Source organism: Tenrec ecaudatus, chromosome 11, assembly GCF_050624435.1.
Source record: "Tenrec ecaudatus isolate mTenEca1 chromosome 11, mTenEca1.hap1, whole genome shotgun sequence".
NCBI classification, from domain to species: domain Eukaryota; kingdom Metazoa; phylum Chordata; class Mammalia; order Afrosoricida; family Tenrecidae; genus Tenrec; species Tenrec ecaudatus.
Genome location: NC_134540.1, coordinates 75247988 through 75268979, shown reverse-complemented (window position 1 = coordinate 75268979; position 20992 = coordinate 75247988). Strand labels below are relative to the sequence as shown.

Here is a 20992-nt window from a genome sequence, read left to right as displayed (position 1 = left end):
TAGTTACTTGTCTTTCCAAAAATTCTTTTATAGCCATCATCTTATTCCAACAATGCTACCAGGTAAGATGCTGTCCTCTAGTTGATGGATGGAAACCCTGAGATCCAGGCAGAGTGGGGCCTAAAACTCAGTGGGCAATAAGTGAAGGAAGCCAGATTAAAGCCTTGATGTTCTGACACCCACTGCTTCAGAATGCACATTTGGAACACAAGCATAGTCTGTCAATATTCTCAGGGTTTAGGGCAGCTCTTCCCTGTCACGCCACTCCTATCTGTAACAGGATGCTTAGGACTTTACCACTTTTTTCACATGCAAGCATTGGCTATTGCAATAAAATGTGCTCATCAGATAGGAGGGAAGGAGTGTGGAAATTCTTCTGGCCTTTCAAAACATTGACTTAGTATTGTGGAAGTTTAAAGCAGGGAGGGACCTTGGAAATCAAATCCAACCCCGCATATTACACAGATGAGTAAGCAGACACCTCCAGGAAACTTGTCTTGCCCAACATCACAGATCAAGTTCTGTCACCACTAGCAGAACTTCACGAAGTGAGCGGAAAAGGAAATAAACCTCTTGGACCCGTGTTAATTCAACCTGCTCACAGCTCCCCCTCTGGAGTATTTGGCCCATGCCAGCCATTACGCACTTTGCTTAATGTGACACGATTCTGCCAATTCACTGCTAGTATCACAGTCAGTCTCCTTCCAGGCAAGTCCATTACCCACGCTCCATCTGCATCTATTTTGCGTTTGTTCTCTTTACACTTCAAGACCGCTGACTAAGGCACAGGCCAGAGATAGAGGGGGGCACCGTTGCAGGAAAAACAGAAGGCAGGGACAGAGTGGGAGCCATCCCTGGTCAGGAAGCAGAGTTCTTTGCGGCCATCTCTGCCGCTCCAACTTCATGGATTCGGCATGTTGTCCCTGTCAACCTCTGTGCGCGCAGTGGGCCTTGCGGATCCCACCAGTCCAGCTGCCTCTTACGACGCTTACTGCTTCGCCAGCCCTCCCCACCTGTACGTGTTTCCCTGCTACTAGCCGCATGCCACGCGCGTATTTCCAAATGGCATGTGTGACGAGCCCCACCCCGCCTGTAGCTGGGCATTTATTTCTGTGTCGTGTGCACCTCCTCTGTGTTTCAGGCCCGTTTTTTTAAACACACAGAACAAAGCTAACAAAACGTAGCTGGCCGAGCACATGATTGAAACCACGAGCGAAGCACCTGGCAAAGTGCCTGACCCAGAGAAGGTCCCAATTGACGGTAGCAATGAATATGATTTGTAAAGACGTCTCAGCCACCAGACCATAAACTCTTGGAAGTTAAGGATCGTGTCATTCAGTCCCGTGTCCTCGGTGCCTGGTCCGTGTCAACTGCTTGATGAATGGAAGAAAACGTTTGCTGGAAGATTTCGCTCACCCAGGCCCAGCCACCAGCCTCATGACCCACTGACTTCTCTTCTTCACCATGACTGAGCTCTGTTTTGTAACAAAAGGGCGGCCTTTATTCAAACTTTCTCCAGAGACTGTCGTGAGAAAAGGATTTTAAAAGGTGGTGGGGGTGGTGGGGTGGGGGAAGGGAGGAGAATGCTTCCATTGAGGGATCTTTGAGAATGTTGAAAGAGGCTTGGGAGGAAATGGTTCAAAGTGCTGTGTCACACAGCCTTTGCTCAAGAGCCTGGGGCTGTCAAGCAGGATGGAGATTGGCAGCCCGAAGCTCTCTGGTCGTGTCACACTGACCTGGGCCCGGGCCCTGGGGGACTCGAAGGGCCTCGGTGTGTGCAGAAGGATGGAGTGTGGGTTACACACAAATGTGACATTTGAACTCCGTTCAAACAGAGATCGGGTTTGTTGCGAGGGTTCCAATTACCAGAGAAATCTAGCCAAGGGCTGTTTTTCTAGGGTGAGGGGCAGCAGACTGGGAGCCAGCCCTGCAGACAGGGAAGCCCAGCGCTCCGAGACTCACTCGTGTGGCATGCATGTTCTTACACGGAGGAAACGGCCGCGGGACACCCACTCCATGTGCTTACCCTTCGGCGGAACAAGAAAATGAAGCTGGGGTGTGGCAGAAAGGAGTTGGCTCAGCCATTGGAAATAAACACAGCACCAATAAACTCTAGCCCTTGCTGAACGCAGCGGTTCTCAACCCGTGGGTCGCCCGAGTCATCACAGTAACAGAATGACAGCTATGAAGAAGCAATGAAAATAATGTTATGGTTTGGGGGGTCCCCACCACACGAGGAAGTGTATGAAAGGATCGCATTAGGGAGGCTGACAGCCACTGCCTTAATGACGCTCCCTTTCGCAGGTAAGTTCTAACTTTGGAAAATGAGATTTTCTCCCCAAATTCCACCACTTCTCCCTGCAACTCAAGCACCCCTTTTACTTAACCCCCATCATCCTCTGGCCCGATAGACACCCAGCTGCCAGAGCATGACCCCACATAACCTTTCATCCCTGACGGACTCATCACATCTCTCCCTTGCATTATTGTTAGTTATACAAATCTTTTGTGTTCCTTATCAGACTGAAAACTCGCCAAGGTCACAGTGAATCAGGCCCCTGGGTCAGCTAGTGCACACAGTTCACAGTGCCTTGCCTAGGGATTGAAGGAACAAATGAGAAGAAGACCGGAGCCAAGTATATCCCGTCACTTCAAAGTGACAAAACGCTTTGAGAACAGAAGGAGGAAAGCTTCCTGTGATTTTTTTTGCAGGGGGGGGGGGCAGGTGAGGAATTTCCAAAGTGGTTTGGAAAACTCAGATAATTATCTGGAGCATAAGGCAGGCCATTTTTTCTTTTCTTTAAGTGTGCCTGGCTATTTTGTGAATTCCTTCAGGAAATGGACTGTATTTCTAAATCACCTCAAATCCCTACTGCCTATCACAATCTTGACATACTTCTCTCTCTCTCTCTCTTTCAATCTCTCTGTTTTTAAAAATAGAAACCCTCGTTACCCCTCTTGCGGCACATGCTCAGTGCAGACACAGAAGTGTTTTGACAGTGACGGGGCTACCTAGGTTCACCTCCTAAGAGGTTGTAATTTCCTCATGTTCCGCCATAGCTTTGTTGAGGGAGGTGGTGGTAGGTGCTATGGATTTGGATCTGACTCATAACAACCCTATAAGAACAAGAGATCGAACACTGCCTGGCCCTGCACCATCCTCACAAATGTGGCCATGATCGAGCCCACTGTTGAAGCCACTCTGTCCATTCATCTCATTGAGAGCCTACCTCTGTTCTGCTGACCCTTTACCAAGCAGGCTGTCCTTTTCCTAGGGCTGATGGCTCCTGATCCCATGTCCAGAGTTTGTAAGACAACGTCTTACCACCCTCTCTTCGAAGAAACATTCTGGCTGCAGGATAGATGTGTTTGTTCTTCTGGCCGTCCAGTCTGTCAATGCTCTTCACCAACACCAGGACTCAAAAGCATCCGTCCTTTGGCGGTCTCCCTTAGTCATTGTCCAGCTTTCATGTGCATCTGAGGTGGCTGAAAAGACCACCGCCTTAGTCCTCAAAGTAACAATTTTGCTCTGGAACCCTTTAAAGAGATACTGTGTGGCCCTTATTGCATGACTTGTTGACTGCTGCTTCCACGAGTATTGATGATGGACCCGAATAAAATGAAATCTCTGATCATTTCAGCCTCTCCTCTGCTAATCGTGATGTTGCCTACTGGTCCAGTTGTGAGAATGTGTGTTTTCTTTGAGTTGTCATCGTACAGAAGGCTATGTTCTTTGATATTTGTTAGCACATGCGTCCAGCCCTCTTAATTTTCAACAAACAGGGTGGTGTTACCTATATATCACAGCCTGGTAATGAGCTTTCCGCCAACCCTGGCGCTGAGTTCTCCCTCCCCTAGAAAGCCCAGTCTCTCGGATTATATGCTCAGCATACAGATTGTACGGTGAAAGGATGCAACCCTGATGCACACATTTAATGATTCAGTACATTATAGACACTATATTTAAAGTGTTGTATGCCATTCCTGCGGTGAGATCCAGGTACTATGGCAGGGGCCAACCCCAATCAGGGATACATACGGCAGCCAACTAAATAGGAGGAGAAAAGAAACAGAGAGAGAGAGAGAAAGAGACATGGGTAGGAGAGGAGCAGGGCACTAACCCACCCAAGTGGAGGGTATTGTTTATATCTCCACAGGAGCGGGAGAGAGACTAGACTTCAACCGTGTACACCAAGACATGAATGCAACATACCGGCATGTAGCAGGGAACCAACAGAGAGGTCTGCGAGGCCAGCCCCAATCCCAACCATGTGGACACCTCCCACCACCCCACCCAGAAGAATGCACTTCAGAGGACAGTACTGAAGCTAGAGCTTAGGGAGAGGGGCGCGTCTGATCAGAGCACACAGGAGAAATGAAGAGGGAAGGAGAGGGAGGGGAACACACCCTGGCCCAACAAGCCCCGAGGACGATATTCCTGCTCAGAGCAGACAATGCACAGAGAGGACCATAGGGCCGGCCCCACCACAAGACACGACATCCCTCACTGAACCACAGAGCTATGGAGACAACTCTGGAGACTCAGTTCGTGAATTGTGCCTGATCTGACCCCATCATACTGGAGCGAAACACTAAGGGCGTGTAACAGAGCAGCAAGGGGAGCAAAACAATGAAGTCCCCGGGGAGTACCAAAGATAGACTTTGGGGACAGAGTGTGGCACCCCTTCAGACTCGACTGAAAAATAGTCCTAAAGGTAAAAAAAAACAGATCTGGAACTATTTATAGCTTTTTCTTTTTTGTTATTAGCTCTTTTTGTTGTTGTCATATTTGTTTGTTGGTTGGTTGGTTGTTTGGTTGGTTTTGTTGGTTTGGTCTTCCTTTGTTGTTTTGTTTGGCTTTGCCTTGTTTTTGTGCATGCTAATGTCCCTGCATATCTATCTGGATAAGAAAGACAGGAAAATACGTACCTGGCAGGGGAGATACCATGATCACAAGGTGGTTTTCCCAGGGCGAGGCTTATCCATTGCCCTCTGGATGTGCTGACCCCGTGATTTCCCCAAATGTGGGAAACTCGACTGCATAATTTGTGATAATGAGGGACTGCATTCCCACTATCCCCTGAAGAAAGAAAGAAAGAAAGAAAGAAAGAAAGAAAGAAAGAAAGAAAGAAAGAAAGAGAGGAAAAGCAATTTGGAGAAGAAAACAACAGGACTGATGGTTTTGGGGAACACAGGAGAAAGGGAGGTGGGAGAAAGGAAGGGGTGTGTGTCAACCAACCCAGGGACAAGGGAACAACAAATGAACTAAAACCAATGGAGAGAAGGGCATAGGATGCCTAGTGGGGCTTAATCAAGGGCAATGAAACAGCAAGGAATTACTGAAACCTGAATGAAGGCTTAACATGATAGTGAGACAAAAGAAAAATAAAAGGAAATGGAGGAAAGAACTAGGAAGCAAAGAACATTTATAGAGGTCTAAAGACAGGCATTTACATATATAAATATATTTATATATAACGATAGGGAAATAGATCTATGTACTTATATTCATATGTTAGGTATTAAAGTAACAGATGGACATTGGGCCTCCACTCAAGTACTACCTCAAAGCAAGAACACTTTGTTCTAATAATCTAGCATTCTGTGATGCTCACCTTCCCAACACAATTGCTGAAGACACAGCGTGTACATAAGCAAATGTGGTGAAGAAAGCTGATGGTGTCTGGTCAATCAAAAGGTATAGCATCTGGAGTCTTAAAGGCTTGAAGATAAACAAGCGGCCATCTAACTGAGAAGAAACAATGTCCAAATGGAAGAAGCACACCAGCCTGTGTGATCATAAGGTGTCTATGGGATCAGGTATCAGGCATCTAAGACCCAAAACAAAATCATACCAATGTGAATGGGCGACGGGGTGCAGTGTGGAGACCCAAAGCCCATCTGTAGACAATTGAACATTCCCTTACAGAAGCGTCACAAGGAAGAGATGAGCCATTCAGGGTGCACTATAGCACCAATAAAACATACAACTTTCCTCCAATTCTTTAATGCTTCCTCCCCCACTACCATGCCCTCAATTCTACCTTACAAATCTGACGCAGCCAGAACATGTACACTGGTACAGATAAGAGCTCAAACCACAGAGAATCAGGACAGATAAACTCCTCAATACCAATAATGAGAATAGAGATATCAGAAGGGGAAGGGGAAGGTGGGGGGAAAAGGGGGAATCGATCACAAGAAGTAGAAAATGTTTTGAAAATGATGATGGCAACATATGTACAAATGTGCTTGACACAATGGTTGAATGTATGGATTGTGATAGGAGCTGTCAGAACACCCAATAGAAGTACTTAATTAAAATAAAGTATTGTATGCGTACTATCAGGAACTTTGGTGGCAGAGTGGTTATGCGTTGAGTTACTGACTACAAAGTCAGCAGTTTGAAACCAGCAGGAGAAAGTCAGGGTTTTCTAATCCTGTAAAGAGTTACAGTTTCAGAAACACCCAAAGGCAGTTCGTTCCACCCTGTGCTATAGTGTCCCAGTGAGTTGGCATCAGCTTGATGGCAGTGAGCTGGGTTGGGGTACGCATGTTATCTGGCACATCTCTTCAACTTGTTACGTATTCAGCTGCTCACAGGGTGGTGACAAGCTCACCCAATGGCACCTCAGCCACGAAAAACTCTAATGGAACATGGTTCTACCCTAACATACGTGGGATTGCCATGAGTCAGAGTCGATATAGTAGCAACTCTTCTTTTTTAAGTCTGAAATAAACTTTTAAACAAATTATGTAAATGTTATAGACTCATTTGCATATAGGTACTCTTGGGTCACCCTCATCCCCTGGCAGCTGCATTATTTTCTTTATTATCTCTCACCATTGGAATCTTGGGCAGGTTTCCACTTATGTGATTACAAACAACACTGCTGCAAAGCCCTTGTTTATACATCTCCCTGGACATCGGGACATTTCTCACATTACACTTAGACGTGGGATTTATGGGCCCAAGGCTGCAAACATTGAGCATAGACATTGCCAAATATCCCTCCAAAAAGTTTTTACCCTTCTATTCCCCCGTATTTATAGGCCCCAAAGGAAACAGAAGAGGCCTATCTAGCTTACCCATCTTCAAGATTTTCCTGGCATGTATTGAAATGCTTGTAGGCAACATGATTTTAAATACCATTCTAGGTGTGTATATCACTTGACTTTTCTAGGCTTTTTTGTGTAGGATGCTAACTCTCCTTTGGCTTTCACAGCAATCTATGTAGTAAATCAGGGAGTTTAATTATTCCTACTCTAGAGCTAAAGAATCTCACCAAAAAGACATGCCCCAAGTCACATTGCAAGCCAATGTGAAGGCCAAAAGCACAGACCTTGAATTGTTTGTCTGAATTTCTTGTTCTACAAGCTGGAAGGACCGGTGTCAGAGGCAACTAGGGCACAGCCCTCTGGTGAGAAGCTTCCGGAGGGTTTTGCAAGTCTTGAAAATATGCCAGAGCACAAAGAATGACCTGACAGGGGCGTTCACTTTCTCTAGCCAGAACAAGTACTCCTTCTTTCTGACCAAGCCAGGCAGGGACAGGGGAGACAGGTGGCCCGGAGTGTTGGCATCGAGCCCATCAGGAACCTCTGGGAGGGAGGGATGTAGTACATGTAAGGAGCGAGGCTGTCAGGAACTCTCCTTTGACTTCATGGTCAGACCCAACCAATATGGAAGTGGAGGAGAGCACCAATCCAAGGCATTCTCAGACTTCTTAACTGGCGTCCTCTGAAATTAAGTGCCCTGAATTCATTAGCATATTACCCCATTGTTTTGGTTCTAGGAGGTTATTGATTTTTTTTGAAGTATAGTACAAGAAAATGCTATTGTTTAAGAGAAACATACATGGCTTATTGAGTGCGTGGAGGTGCTTTGAGATATTAAGAGGAGGTACTTCTACATATTAGTTTAGGTAGAAAACTTCACTTTCTACAAAGTTTAGAATATAAAATTCCATATCATAGTATAGGCCAGCAGACAAGTGGAATCTTCTAGAAGGAGGAATTACTTGTCATATGAATGTTTATACAGGCTAGGGCCCTGGTGGCATAGTGGGTTACATGTTGGCCTGCTAACCACAAGGTCAGCAGTTTGAATCAACTAGCCACTCCAAGGGGAAAAGATGAGACTTTCTGTTTCACTAAAGATTTATAGTCTCGGAAACCCACAGGGCCAGCTCTACTCTGTCCTGTAGGTTTGCGATGAATCTGAAATGAATCATGGCAGTGAGTTTTAAGAGGCTATATTATCCAATAGAGTAACTTCTAACTAAATTTAAATATCTCAACTCCGTTGTTGGAAGTGTTTAAATATATTTTGAACAACTTCGGTACATGAAACTACTTTTTACTAGTAAATTTTATGAAATCTAAACACAGATCAAGTGATTCTGATGAAAATTTAGTGTCTGAGACCTGGAACTGTCTATTGGGTTTTGTTTCTTTGTTTTGTGTGCTTGTTTTTGCTCTATATCTGTCTATCTGAGATAGGAAGGACAAACAATCCTGAGGAGAAAATAATCGGACCAGCAGTTCCATGGGGACATAGGAGAGGACGGGGCAGGCAGGGGGAGCAGGGAGCCAACAAAGTCGGGGATACAAGAGATCTAAAATTGATGGCGAGGAGATGTATAATGCCTGGTAGGGTTTAACTAAGTGCAATGTGTCCAAGAGGAATTACTGAGAGCCGAATGGAGAATGAGCCTGATAGTGGGATAGGAAGAAGGTGAAAGGAAAGAGAGGAAAGAAATAGGAGGCAAAAGCTATTTATAGAGGTATAGCTATAGGCATATATATGCACACATATATGTAAAATACTAATTTAAACGGAAAGGGATAGAGACCAATGTGCATATATTTATATGTTAAGTAATAAGATAACAGACAGACTTTGGACCGCTACTCAAGAACACTTTGTTGTAATAATCTGACATTCTTTGATGCTCACCTTCCCTTCATGATTGCTGAAGACAAAATAGGTGCATAAACAAATGTGGTGAAGAAAGTGGATGGTGCCTGGCTATCAAAAGATATAGTGTCTGGGGTCTTAAAGGCTTAAAGTTAAACAAGCAACCATCCAGCAGGGAAGAAAATACGCCCACATGGAAGAAACATACCAGCCTGTGTGATCATGAGATGTCGATGGCTCAGGTATCAGAAGATCCAAAACAAATAACTATATTGATGCGAATGAGGGTGTTTGGAGTGGAGACCCAAAGCCCATCTGTAGACAATTGGGTATCTCCCCACAGACGGGTCACAAGGAAGGGACGGTTCAATCAGGGTTCCGTATAGCACTGATGAAACACACACCATTCCTCTAGTTCCTGAATGCTTCCTCCGCCGCCCCCCCCCCCACCATGACCCAGTTCTACCTTACAAATCTGGCCAGAGAAGACACATGGGTACAGATAAGAGCTCTCAACACATGGAATTCAGGACAGATAACCCCCTCAGGAACAGTAGTTGGAGTAGTGACATCATGAGGGTGGAAGGATCATCGGGGAGGGGTGAAGGGGAGAAAAGGGAAACCTATCACAAGGTTGGATGTATAGCCCCCCACCCCGACCAAGAGGAAAAATAACAGACATATGGGTGAAGGGACACAACAGACAGTGTAAGATACAAAATAATAATAACAATATATAATTAATTGATCAAGGATTCAGGAGGATGAGAGGATGGGGGAGGGAGGTGAAAAAAGAGGAGCTTATACCAAGGGCTCAAGCAGAAAATGTTTTGGAAATGATGATGACAGCACTTGTATAAATGTGCTTGATACAATGGATGTCTGGAATGTTATAAGAGCTGTAAGAGCCCCAATGAAATGTTAAAAAAGAGAGAAATGAAAATTTAGTGTCTGAATTGACATATGCCTTATGTATATACTGTATACACTCGAATATAGGCTGACCCGAGTATAAGCCGAGGTACCTAATTATTACCTGGGAAACCAGGAAAACCTGATTGACTCGAGTATAAGCCTAGGGTGGAAAATGCAGAAGCTATTGGTGAGTTTCAATAATCAAAACAAATGAAAATAAAATGACTAAAAATTGAGACATCAGTGGGGCAATGTATTTAAATATTTATTTTAAATAAAAGGACAAGTCATTTAACATTAGTGAACCAGCACAGTAAGTGGAAAATAGGTTCAACAAAAACAATAAGGTATCAACAGTGATACCTTAAGAGTACTCTTCCCTGAGCTCAATCAGCAACCAAGCTAAAATATAAAGAGTTAAAATCCTTCAAAACTGGATTCCTCATCATCATCCATATCCCAATGCAGAGCTTCAGCTGGTGTGAGGTCATCATAGACGCTGTCCTCACTGAGATCGCCGTCATCACCATCACTGCTGTCATTTTCATACAAAGCGCAGTCTTCACTGCCATCCATAGCATTAGTAATACTGCATTTCTGGAAGGCACGTCGCACCATGTCTTCTGGAATGTCTTCCCATGCATCTCGAACCCACTTTGCTATTAACTCTATGTCAGGCTTCATGAGATTTCCTCCTTTTGTTAGTCGGGCTTGACCATATGACATCCATTCATGCCACATCCTTCGCACATGGTCTTTAAAAGGCTTATTCAAAGATACATGTCATAGGACGGCTCTGATTGGTTAGATGTGAGTAAACATTCAAAGCCCTGCAGTGTCAGAGGGGCTTTGAATGAGCAATGGAGAAATGGCAATCACTCACGAGATAACGGCGCTTGTCCCGTTACCTCGGGGTGGCCCCAGCAAGATGTTACACCTCGCTGGAGTACCACTGACCTGTGTATAAGCTGAACCCCAGTTTTTCAGCACATTTTGTGCTGAAAACTTGGCTTATACACAAGTGTATACGGTATGTGTAAAATACTATTCACAAAGCAAAAACGATAGAAACAAGTTAAGTGCCTAGCCATAGAAGAAGGGATAAAAAAAATTCTGGATACTTACCTGGCAGGGGAGACACCATGATCGTGAAGGTGGTTTTGCTCTCCGGTTGTGATTTCCCCAAATGTGGGAAACTCGACTGCATGATTTGTGGCTGTGGGGACTGCATTCGTGCTCTCCCGGCTGGGGGGTGGGAGTGGGATTCTGGTACATACACACAATGGAATACTATGCAACATCAACAGCATAACAATCAAAGGGCAAAACACCCTAAAACTCAGATGAGCCTGGGGGGACATGACCTTGAGTGGGATTAGTCAAGCACAAAAGAATAAATAGTGCATGCGACCACTATTATAAAAAGTCAAGAGCATGTTTTCACACTAGAAGGACCATTAAGTGCCAGTTATCAGCGGTGGGAGGGAGTCAAGGCCGAAGGGACAGACAAATGGTAAGTTGGGTTAAGGTGACGGTGATGCACAATAAGAGAGTTTCGGCAAAAATGATGGAAGCTGAGGGGGACACCAGGAAGTTCGCTGAGTTAAAAGCAGCAGAGGCAAATACTGTTATGCACACAGCCTTGCAGCAGTGGTGATCGATGAGTAGATTCTTAGGTAGACACACTGTCTGCGTCGATGGGAGGGGGAGAGTGGGCGTATACTGATGAATACATACAGGTCTGACAGAACATTTCTCTGTGTGTTTACTTTTGCTGCAAATACATCCGTGAAGTTGATGGAACATATGGGGTACAGAGTTATGAAAACTTCTTAGAAGCAACCAAACACCTTGAGGAAACAGGTTGCTGGGCCTGAAGGATCTGGGTTACAGTCTTGGGGACACCCATGTCAATTGGCGTAACAAGGTTCACAGACAGCACTCTCCTTCCTGATTTGATGAGTCGCCACCAGCGTCTTAATTGTTCGGGAGCAGCCATCAAAGGTGTAACTATTGGTCCCTCATCCGGAGGGAAGGAATGATGAAAATCCAAAGACACACGTAGATCACAACTCACACATCATCAAACAGATCAGGCTTCTTGGTCACTAGGGACTGGTGGGACCTCCAAGGCTATGGCTGGTTGGCTGGGTCTCACCTGACCTCTGTGAGGATGGTGGACCCTTGCGGATGATGGGCAGAGCTGACCCATAGACAAAATTAAGGGGGTAGAAAAAAGGAGGCATGGAAATTCGCCCGGCAGGAAGGAAGTCAGGCACACTGGGGGAATTGCTGTGGGTTCATTGAATCAGAATGTGCATGAATTAGTGACTGTAAAACTTTGATTTGCTCTGTAAGCCTTCACTTAATTCAAAATAAGGGGTTTTTTTGGTGTGCAGTTTTAAAGAAAGCAAGATTCTTTCTAGTGCAAACCAAAAGAAACCGTGACTAAATTCTCATGCTCTGTAGTCAACACCTGGAAAATGGGAAAATGCTTGGTTAATCATTCACCCAGTGTTTATTGAGCACCTAATCTATGCCAAGAACTACCCAGTAAGCAAGACAGCACCTTATAAATTTGCTGTGGATTTGATGGAGAGAAAATTCCATTCTGTTGATGTGTAAAATTCCTTAAGATAAATATTCTTTAATTAAATTCTTAGCTCGTGAAGCTATAGCTTGTTATGCTTTCTAACATATATAATTCAAGCTTTAACTTTCCCTGGAAGTGCTTCTTTAGTTACATTTCAAAAGAGCTATATTGACTTTACAGAGTCCTGATGGTATAGTGGTTACTCATTGGACTGCTAACCACAAGGTCAGCAGTTCAAAACCACTAGCCATTCTGCAGGAGAAAGACTTCATATTGCTACAAAGAGTCACAGTCTCAGAGACCTACAGGGGCAGTTCTCCCCTGTCCTATAGGGTCACTATGAATCAGCCTCGACTCCATGACAGGGAGTTGGTTTATGGGGACTTTTCATAGCTATTAGTTTAAAATATTCTAAGTTTCCCCTTCAGTTTCTTTTTAAAGCTATGAATTTATAAAAAGGATGCCATCTAGTTTCAAAATATCAGAGAGAGGTTGTTTGGTTATGTGTTTGAGTAACTTTTAATAAATACTAAAATAACATTATTTTCAGAGACCATAGTCTTTATGATACTGTTTTTTTAATTTGTTGAGACTTCCTCTTTGGCCTAATACTATGCTAATAAGATCAAGTCGTGAAATCTTCCATTTGTGCTTGAAAATAATATATGTCGGATGTCTGATGGTGCAGGAGTCTTCTACTAGAATTGGCCTGTTTAAAATATTTTGTCCAAAATTTCCATGTCTTAATTTTCTGTTATTTTTGGTCTGCTTTATCTGTTTAATTCGGAGAAAAATGCTTTGGAACCACCCACTGTGATTGCCTTGTTGTTGTTAGGTGCCATTGAGTCAGTTCCAGTCCATAGCCAGTCTGTGCACAACAGAACAAAACACTCCCCGGCCCTACGCCATCCTCACAATGGTTCCTATGCTTGAACCCATTGTTGCAGCCACTGCGTCAATTACTCTTGTTAGGAGCCTTCCTCTCTTTGGTTGTCCCTCTGCTTTACCAAGCATGATGTCCTTCTCCAGGGACTGGTCTCTCCTGACAACATGTCAAAAGTACATAAGATGAAGTCCTGCCATCTTTGCCTCTAAGGAGCTCTCTGTTTGCTTTTTCAGATTCATGCTCCATCCTTCTCCACCAAGCTCTGTGCCCAGGGTACTAACCTCAGCGGATAGCAACTGCCCCATTTGCCTTTTGGCTTTGGGTGAAAATCAGCCAATGGGAAGCACCAGCAAGATACTGGAAGACGTGTGGAGGGAAGTGGAGGCATTCATTCCTTCTGCCCCGTCTATGCCTGTATTTCTCTAATGCAGGCTACAGTTCGAGGCAGGGCTTTTTCTAGACACTTACAACTCCTGCTGGGTTCCAGTAATTACCCCTTCCCTTTCCCCTTCCAGGTCTCCAGGAACTGAAGCGCCCCCATTGTTCTAACTTGGAATACTTCACGAACCCTTATCTATCTTGATGAACGCTTTATAGTGTTGAACCCATTCAAAACAAAATAATTTCCTGTATCGAATTATTTTGCTGAAATTTTTTAAGCTAATATGGACTTTAATAGAATTAGTAAGCCACTTCTGTCCTGTGGGGGATCTCTGGTGGGCCAGGTTGGTGGAATGAGACCCATCTCCTCAGATTCACAGAGTTGTATAGACTCGCACCAATGGAAGCACACACTACACGTGGGATAGTAGCTTCCCACTAAATTCAAGAGGCAGAAAAGGCAGGTCGGCACTATAAATATATGTGCCACTGGTCACGAAGGAGTTAACAAACTCTTTTTAACGATCTCTTTGGAGCATGTTATCCATTTCTGGCCAGATCTCTGACCCATATACCTATTTTTTTTATTGAATAGATCACCTTTTTGTAAATTGCTTTTGTGGTGGAGATTGCTAATTGCTCATACAAGCCTTATTCCTTAAGGACTGATTAGCATGAACTTTTCCCTTAAATCCAATTTAACTTATATTCAATTACCTTTTGTTAAGATTTCTTTCCATCAAGTAAATGAATATTATACTAACTAGAAGGACCAGATCCTCTGTAGCTTAAATGAGAGAGAAGACAAGAACAATTAAAAAGATAGATTATTTTTCTCTGAACGTTGGAAATGTGTGGAACCAAACCAAACTTTGTATGGATTGTTAAATAAAAATCAGTAATATTTCTCTCTAGTGTCTGGTGGCCATTAGGGGATAGATCAAAACCCTTCCATCATACATTCCATACGGGCCAACTCTCTTGAGATATACAGAAACAATTCAGGGAGGAACAGAATGCAACCCACCATATGCCAATCAACCAATCAATGGACTTCTTACGAACATCTGCTGCCCAAGGGCCTCTGCTGGGTATTATATAGGATGAGAAGATGCTAAAAGTTAGGGAAATAACTGCTTACTAGAGCCTTTAAACATAGCTAAACTTGGAAAATCTGGAACCTGTCAGAGAAATTTGTGGCAAACACAAATATTTTCCACTAGTAGGTGATAGGAAAGTGGCAAGATTATACCCTTTCAAAGGCAGAAAACAGAGTTCACTATATTAGCTCATTTCATTTTCCCCAATCCCTTGAAGCAGGGATTCCTATTGACTCATTGGCTGACCCAATGACGAAGACTAAAAAGGGTCCGGTCGTTTCCCCATGATCTTGCACACACCCAGGTGCTGGTCTCAGTCCTAAGCACAATGTGTTCAAGCCTCTCTCCTGCCACGGACTCAGCACTGACTCAGCGATCGAGAGCACACGGTGGACCGGCCCCTGTGGGGTTGTGAGACGGTAACTCTTTACGGGAATAGAAAGCCTCATCCTTCCCCCTCGGAGGCAGTGGTGCTTTTGAACCGCTGACTTGGAAGTCAGCAGCCCAAGGCATAACGACTGTGCCACCAGGGCTCCCACTAACTCTAGAAATATGGCCCCAGGCCTGGAAGAATGCTGTGTTTGGGGGAAGGAAAGAAGATGTGAACAGATGAACCATGATATCCCAACACACGTGCTGTCGCAAGCAGGTTTCCTGGGCTGAAACGGGCTGGAAGACTATGAAGGGCAGACCAGAGGGCGTGAGGAGGGCTTCTGTGACCAGATGGATGGCCAGAAAGTCTCACGTGCTGAAGATGTAGTCAGGGACAAACGGACCGCGTGTCAGCTCTTTCAGAGATGCTCTCCCCCGTCCTGGCCGGTTTCCCTTGGATTCATGGGTTTTGTTCAGCCATTCCTACTCTCTAGAGCTGGGGATGCCCGAGTTGTGCCAGCGTCCTATACTGACTGATACCCATCCCCCATGTGTGTCAGAGGAGGACAGAGTTTGAATGCATATATTGCAGAGGAAGCTCGCCAGGCCTTACCTCAGAGGAGCCTGTGAGTGAACTCAGGCCCCTGACCTTTCAGTTAGCAGTCAGGGATTCCCCCTTTACTGATAACCCTGTTTCTTCCCTTAGTTTGGATTCCTGGCATGGGTGGAGAAACAGGGGTCTTGAAGACCTTTCTGTCTAAGCAGAGACAGCAAGGACAGTGGGCAGCCAGGAAGGAGTGGGACGCACCGGAGGTCACAGCATGCTGACAGGGAGACAGCTAGCTCATGGTTGGCAGACTAGTGGGCTGAAAAGGGTCAAGGTCAGACCTTCAAGATAAAGGGGTAAGCCAAGGGCAGTGGCCGGGACCCATTCTGCCCCTACTTCACGCAGTCCTGTAAAGGGACACCCCCCCCACCCCCAGGCTGGAGAGGCACAGGTGGGTAACTAGAGGAAGCGGAGCACTGTGGTAAAAGCACAAGACGGTGAATCAGGAGAGCTGTGCTCATTTCCCAGTTTCCCTCACGGTTGGCCACGCCCTCTGAAGCCAAATCATAGCACCACTTCAGTCTGAAATTCCCAACCCAAGGGGAAGCGGTACCCTCCTGACCAAGTTCCTGCCCAGCGAAGGCACTCACATGCCACCGTTGAAGCGTCTCTGATGGACTCTTGTTCCTCCTTTCTCCAGACAGCAGCCAAGGTGCGTATTGTGTGAGCTGAGGAGGCGACAGATGCTGGAGGTGCCTGGTTTATGTGTCATTTGCATAATTGCCTTATGAGCCACAAGGCTGCTTCCAAATCAATCAATCAATCAAACACACGCACACGTTCCCCTAAGCTAGCTATTTCAGAAAACTTTAAGAAATACATCTTTGAAAAGGAAACCCAATTATATCCAAAATCTGCCACTGAAGACATTTTGGAAAATTCTTTCAGAAATGTATGGGCCATATATTTTTCTTTTTCACATATATATATTTTACAGTTTCTATAGGTAAAATGTAACATACCTTTATTTAAATATAAAGTCGAAGAGTGGGATCCTATTATAGCTACTGCTTTGTAATCTGCTTTCCCCCTCACTCCATAGTATATGATCAACAGTTTCCATATCATGAAAGAACATTTTTCAAAATAATCTATAATGGCTACACATTTACTTTTTGCCGACCCCCCAACCCCATCCCCCTGTCCTGGAGGCCCCTCTGTTTTCAGGCCGTAAAATGAGGGAAAGAAGTCAGAAGGAGGAAAGAGAAGAAGAGCCATTTCTTTCTGGGCCCGCAGTTCTGGAAGAAGGGGCTGTCCCGTGACATGGAGGACTGCAGGAACATCCGGGGACTATGAAGTCTTGTGTTTTGACCCCGTTAATGAGGTAGCCTGGGGGAGGGGCTTGGATGGTGATCGTCATTAGCAATACAAAAGGCTAAGTGTGGTGCAACCAGATTGCCTCCCCCTAATCAAAGATCCCCTAGTGACTTCTCTCAGCTGGAAGGCCAGCAGGCAGTTTAGCAGAGTTGAAGCTACCAATTCATAGTCGATTGAAAGGGTTGTTGTTGCTCCGAAGAATCCCTAATTATTGGAATTTTCAGAAATGTAAGGTAATCTATCCGGTCAGGCCTCTTCCTGCGCTAACTCTGTGTTTCAAGACCAAAGGCTCTGTTGGCAAAACAATAATGGCCAACTGTGGGGACAGAAGTGCCTCCAGGAAAATGAAGATGGGAAATGTGTTGTTTTTTTAAAGATAGAAGACAAAGATCCACTCATCAAAGGACCGATTGTCTAAATTGGGCATTGGAGAAACGCACCAGTACCAGGCCCACAAGACACAGCACAGGCAGACTCTGGCAAATAACCTTCCACTCAGCCCGCCCCTTGAAGACTCTAAGGGGCTAATGATGGAAACTGCCTTGTGAAGACGTGTAAAAGTTGACATGATAACAGCATATAAATGCCTTAGCAGGCAGCAGGCACCTATTAGTGCTCCATGTGGTCACGTAACGTGTGGAGTTAACAGGAGAAGAGAGATCAGCCCCAGGAAGAGGCGGCCGGTGTCTGGAGAGGTCCCAACGACAGAATGGGGTGGGAAGGTCCTGAGGGGTGAAAAGGGGGGCTCTTTGTACAGAGGATGGTCCAGGGAAGACAGAAGAGCATGTGCCTTCAGGTTCATGGAGGGACTGAGGGACAACAGGAATCCAATCAGGAAACCAGGGCCTCAGCTGCTGGCCTGAAGTGCTGTTGATAAGAAATGAGGAAAGCCCCAGCTGCAGAAGGCTCTGCGTGGAGTTTGCAGGCACGAGAGGTGGGTGGGCTGGGGAGAAGTGAGATGGGCCATGGCATGGGGTCACAGAAAGCTACCAGAGCAACGTAGGAAGCGGTGGACTTGGCGCTTTGTGGCCATGGCAAGCAGACGGCACGACATCACATCATTTAAAAAAATCTCATTAAACTTTGTCTCCACATTCTGTGACAAATGTTTGGTCGAATTGTTTTCCATTTAAGCAGGGCTGAATTGAAAACTCATAACCTGACAGGGCCAGGCACGAAAGGAACATATGTCCCACAGACAGGCCTTTCCTTCGGAACGGGTTCCAATGCAGTGGTGTCAAGGTCACCACGTCTGCTCAGAAGGCTCCCTGACACCCGCCACCCCGGTGTTAGCCAGAACTGTTTGTCTCGACAGGCCATTGACGATTAATAGTAAAAGACTGGTCACTGAGATGCTCAATAACTTAAAGAAAGACCCTCACAAACTTTAAAGTGGGACCGCCCCTCCCCATAAGATGTAACCAATCGTATGGTTGGTTAGCAATCGATGTAACCAATCGCAGGACAGAGAAAATGTTGGGATGCGGAGTGGGGTGCAGCAGAAAAGTAAGAGAAAGGGTTGGGCGGAAATTTATGGGGCCAGGCGCCCAGACAAGCAGTAGGGCGGTGGCGTGTGGAGAGAGGTGTATGTGACAAGGCTGGCGCGTTGGGGAGATAAGGTAAGGACTTATGGATCCCAGAATCGTAGAATTCTTAAGACTTTATTTGGTGGAAATTGTGGTTTATGGGCTTATGTACGCACGATGGGGATGGTTCATTTCAGAGGTGCTTTGAGAGAAAGGTGTCCTGGTGGTGCGGTGCGCGGAAGGGTGGGTGCGTTGAGCCCACTAGCCGCTCTGCATGGGAAAGATGAGGCTGTCTGGAAAGATGGAGTTTGGAAACCTCTAGGAGCAGTTCGGTGCTGTTCTAGAAGGGTCGCCATGGAGGTGGAATCAAATCTACCGCAGTGGGCTTTTGGTTTGGGGCAAGAAAGATCTGCCTGGTAATTTCCGCCCCAAACCAAACTTACTGCCCATTGAGTCAGTTCTGACTCATGGTGACCCGGCAAGGACAGGGCAGAACTGCGCCCGCGAGCTTCTGAGACTGTAGCGCTGGATGAGAATAGAAAGCCCCATCCTGCCCCCGCAGAGCGGCTGTTGGCTTCGAACTGCGTAGCCTAGTGGTTAGCAGCCCAAAGCGTATCCCATGACACCGCCAGGGCTCGTTACTTCTGAAAAATCCCTCATCGAAACCCTTATGAATCTCAGTTCTAGGCAGACACACACAGTGGATTGTCCTGAGTCAGAATTGGCTTGAGGTCAACTGGGCTGCATTATTTTTTTAATTCAAAAAAATAATTAAATATTCATTCAAAACCAACACCTGAAGCTTTAAATGCTAGTTGGTATAGATAGGAAAGAAATGCAAAAAAGGCCAAGAACCAAATCTAAAAGACCATCTTCTTGTAGATTCTACAGTGGTTCTCAACCCGTGGGTCGCGACCCCCATGGGTGGGGGTGTCCAACGACCCTTTCCAAGGGGTCGCCTGATTCATCACAGTAGCAAAATTGCAGTTATGCAGTAGCAATGAAAATAATTGTATGGTTGGTGGGGGGAGTTTCCACAACATGAGGAACTGTATGAGAGGGTGGGGCATTAGGAAGGTCGAGATCCTCTGCTGAAGAAGAACAGAAAGAAAGTCCTTGGACACAAGACTAGAAGCGATCAGAGGGAAGCAAGAGACAAAATCACGAGAGCCAAGAGCGTTCCAGGGATGAGTGAGGGGGCTTCCCGGCATCTGTTGCTACAAGAGAGGTGGTGAGTACGCAGGGACAGAAAGACGGCTGCTGACTCTGGAAATCAGGAAGTCGCTGGTGACCTTTGAAAGCACCGTGCCATTTGCGCAGTGGGAAAACCCGAGGTAGTTAGGTCAGGAGTGGAATGTAAAGGGAGGGTCTGCGCCGGTAACTTCGTATTCTGGAGAACTTCCTGTGAGGGGCTGCAGATTGAGAGGAAGGCAGAAACAAGGAAAGGTGACTTTTTTAAAACAGTTTTATTGGCATACAAATTACATATCATACAATTCAATAATTCAGTCACATCAAGAAGACTTGTACAATCATCACCACAATCTGTTTTAGGACATTTCTTCCTTCTTGTATATAATTAGCTCCCCATTTCCTTCCAAAGTCCCCCGCCCTGCCCCCAAGAAGCCATCAATCTTGTCCAGGATTTCATTTACAGAAAAACATTTACAAACAAAAAGCTATCAACAACAGCAAAATAAAATGGACAGAAAACCCAGTTTTGTTTAAAAAGCAGAAAATATTAAAAACTGGAAAAGTTTAAATGGGTCATGAAGAAGATCAAATGACAGGGTACTCGATTTTAAATTTTAACCTATCTGTCCTGTGTGATAGCAAGCCCGCTCACAGCCCTGGTCCCTGACCAGAGGGGAGAACCACCAGGGGCGTAACCCATGAGTGTTTCCCCTCTACTTTTGAAAAACAGAAACAGTTTTAAAACAGGCCAAAAGGGAGACCAAATGATCAGATAGTACATTTTAACCTCCTCCATGTGGGGAAGGCTATTTTTAGGAAGGGGGATACTGGCACGTGTCATTGAGCATGCTACAGAAAGTCCCCGAGAGGGAGCCTAGCACAGTGCCTGGTGGTCAGTGGCACTTTGTTACTGAAAGAGTAGGCGATCCAGTGAGGGAGCAGGGGGCTGGGGACAAAAGCCCAGGTGGACGGCCACACCACACGACTTGCTTGGCAGGCTATCTGGGAGAAAGAAGAAAGGAGATCCTTGTGCTTCTTTGGGCTCCCCCTTCATCTGCCTTCCCGTTCTGGACAGAGAAGCCCACCCACGGGACTGAGCCCTCCTTGTTGACTTCCATCAGGTCTTTGTAAAGAGCTGAAAGCCTGGGGCCTCGGATGGCTATGCCTTCAAAACTTGTAGTACA

The 20992-nt window shown here is 45.6% G+C and overlaps 1 non-coding gene and 1 pseudogene across 1 annotated transcript; both read left to right on the top strand.

Moving 5' to 3' along the window:
• Positions 1-4921: 4921 nt before the first annotated feature.
• LOC142461807 (U1 spliceosomal RNA) lies at positions 4922-5083 on the top strand. Its single transcript, XR_012787002.1, has one exon. It is a non-coding gene; the product is annotated as a U1 spliceosomal RNA (small nuclear RNA).
• A 5866-nt stretch (positions 5084-10949) lies between these two features.
• LOC142461834 (U1 spliceosomal RNA) lies at positions 10950-11078 on the top strand (annotated as a pseudogene).
• The last annotated feature ends 9914 nt before the right edge of the window (positions 11079-20992 follow it).